Genomic DNA, 2,853 nt, shown 5'->3' on the forward strand with positions numbered 1-2,853 from the left:
ATAACACTAAATGTTAATGGATTAAACTCCCCAATCAAAAGATGTGGACTGGCAGAATGGATTAAGAAACAGGACCCATCTATATGCTGTCTACAGGAAATGCATTTTAGATCCAAGGACAAACATAGGTTGAAAGTGAAATGTTGGGAAAAGATATTTCATATGAACAACAATCAGAAAAGAGCACGAGTAGCTATACTAATATCTGACAAATTAGATTTCAAATGTAAAACAATTAAAAGAGACAAAAAAGGGCATTATGTATTAATAAAAGGAACAATTCAACGAGAAGACATAACAATCATAAATATTCATTCACTGAGCCAGAGTGCTCCAAAATACATGAGGCAAGAGATAAGTCATGGGTTGGGGGTAGCTCCCGAGAAGTTGAATATTTCTGAAGACTCCATGTCCAGGCCAGCTAACAGTTGGTGAAGTGGAACCTGGTGATGCTGGGTCTCTGGGGCATGGGCTTGAAGGGACTGGCCACCTGAATCAGCAAAGGAAAATGGTGTAATCTGGGGCTGCTGGGAAGCCCACAGAAAGCTGGCCAGTGAGTTTTTGAAATTCCTGTCCTAGTCAGTTCTCTGCATGCTCGTGCTAGCTGGCAGAGCCAAGGATCTGGGGACCAGTGCACAGGTACTCAGACCTCCCTCCTTGACCCAGTGGGCCCGTGAGGATAATCAAGTCCTGGGAATTGGAAGTGGTTCTACAATTGTCCATGCTGTGCAACAAATAGCTGAAAGAGTCAAGCAAGAGAATCTGAACTTCGTCTGTATTCCCACTTCCTTCCAGGCCCATCAACTCATCCTGCAACATGGCTTAACCCTCAGTAACCTGGACCAACACCCAGAAATTAACTTTGCCCTTAACAGTGCTGCTGGAGTAGATGCTGACCTTAATCTCATCAAGGATGGTGGAGGCTGCTTGACCCAGGAGAAGATTGTGGCTGGCTATGCCGGTCCCTTCATTGTGATTGCCAACTTCAGGAAGGATTCAAAGAACCTGGGGGAACAGTGGCACAAAGGGGTCCTCATTGAGATCATACCCATGGCCTAGGTGCCTGTGAGCTGAGTTGTGACCCACAGGTTCGGGGGTGCTGCTGAGCTGCGAATGACTGTCAACAAGGCAGGTCCTGTGGTGACAGACAATGGAAATTTTATCCTGCACTGGAAGTGACCAGGTGCACAGATGGAGTGAAATGAACACAGCTATCAAAATGATTCCAGGCATGGTAGACATAGGCTTGTTCATTGACATGGCTGAGCGAGTCTACTTTGGGATGCAAGATGGCTCTGTAAGCATGAGGGAGAAGCCTGAGAAACCTCCCACTGACCACTGAACCACAGGAGTTGAGTGTACCCCCACCCCATGCCAGCCCTAGCCGAGGTGGACATACCTCTCCAGGAGCCTTGACCTTAATGCATTTGTACCAGCATGGAGTGTGGCAGGGTGGGAAGAAGGGGCTAATCTACTATTCTGATGTATTGTTATTAAATATCTTTTTAAAAGAGAAATATGAATATATATATATTTTTTACTACTAAAATATTATTTTTTAATAAAGTAGAAACTTGATTTCAAGTTTTATATGAAACATTTACCAAAAAAAAAAAAAATAGCAGGGGGAAGGATTGTCTTTAAAACCTTTGACTTGAACCTGCTGATTCAGCTTCTGAATATAGGGTGTATGCTGAGAAATAAAAGTCAAAACTTCCTCTAAGCTGGTGAAATGAAGAACTCAACCAGCAGTGATTTCTTAATGCCTTACTGGAAACTTTGGAGTTTGTTTACTTTTCTGCCACTCTGTTTTTTTAGTTTCTATTGTTACCTTGCACAATACCTAGTTACATTCAAAGATCAGATTTACAAAACTTGGCTGCCTGGAGCACTTACAGTATAAACTCTCAGAGAAAATGTGACTGCACTTTGCTAAGATCAAGGCATTAATTCAAACCACTGCTGTTGGAAGCAGTTAGCCAGAAGCTGTTGCCAGTACTGCTGAAGAACTGCTACAAAATGTGAAATTTGTTTTTAATGATTTTATTTTTATTAATATTTTTCCTGTTTCTGTCTTATTATTTGTGGGGTTGGCATCAGAAAATTGTCATTTCCTTGCATTGTTTGAAAGTTGAAATAAAACAGTTTTTTTGGTGCCAAAAAAAAAAAAATACATGAGGCAAATATTGAAAACTCTGAAAAGGGAACTAGACACATCTACCATAATAGTTGGAGACTACAATTCCCCACTCTCATCAATGGATAGACTATCTAGACAGAGGATCAATAAAGAAACAGAGAATGAACTAGACTTACAGACATTTATAGAACATTACACCCCACAACAGCAGGACACACCTTTTCTCAAGTGCTCATGGATCATTCTCAAGCATAGAGCATATACTGGGTCACAAAGTACATCTCAATAAATATGAAAAAATTAAAATCATACAATACACTTTCTGGGATCATAAAGGAATGAAGGTGGAAATCAATAACAGACAGATGGTCAGACGATTCACATATATATGAAGGCTCAACAACACACTCTGAAACAATTAGTGGGTCAAGAAAGAAATTGTGAGAGAAATCAGTAAATATTTCGAGGCAAATAAAATGAAAACACAAAATATATGGGATGCAGTGAAGACACTGCTAAGACGGAAATTTATTGCCTTAAATGCCTATATCAAAAAAGAAGAAAGAGCAAAAATAGAGGAATTAACTGTTCACTTGGAAGAACTAGAGAAACACCAACAAACTAACCTGAAAGCAAGCAAAAGGAAAGAAATAATGAAGGTTAGAGCAGAAATAAATGAAATCAGGAACAAGAAAACCAACAAAAACATAAGT

At 40.0% G+C, this 2,853-nt stretch overlaps 1 pseudogene; it reads left to right on the plus strand.

The window, feature by feature from the left end:
* Positions 1 to 591: 591 nt before the first annotated feature.
* Positions 592 to 1,342, plus strand: LOC143686770 (ribose-5-phosphate isomerase pseudogene; annotated as a pseudogene).
* The last annotated feature ends 1,511 nt before the right edge of the window (positions 1,343 to 2,853 follow it).

The sequence above is a fragment of the Tamandua tetradactyla genome, chromosome 6 (assembly GCF_023851605.1).
Source record: "Tamandua tetradactyla isolate mTamTet1 chromosome 6, mTamTet1.pri, whole genome shotgun sequence".
Classification (NCBI taxonomy): domain Eukaryota; kingdom Metazoa; phylum Chordata; class Mammalia; order Pilosa; family Myrmecophagidae; genus Tamandua; species Tamandua tetradactyla.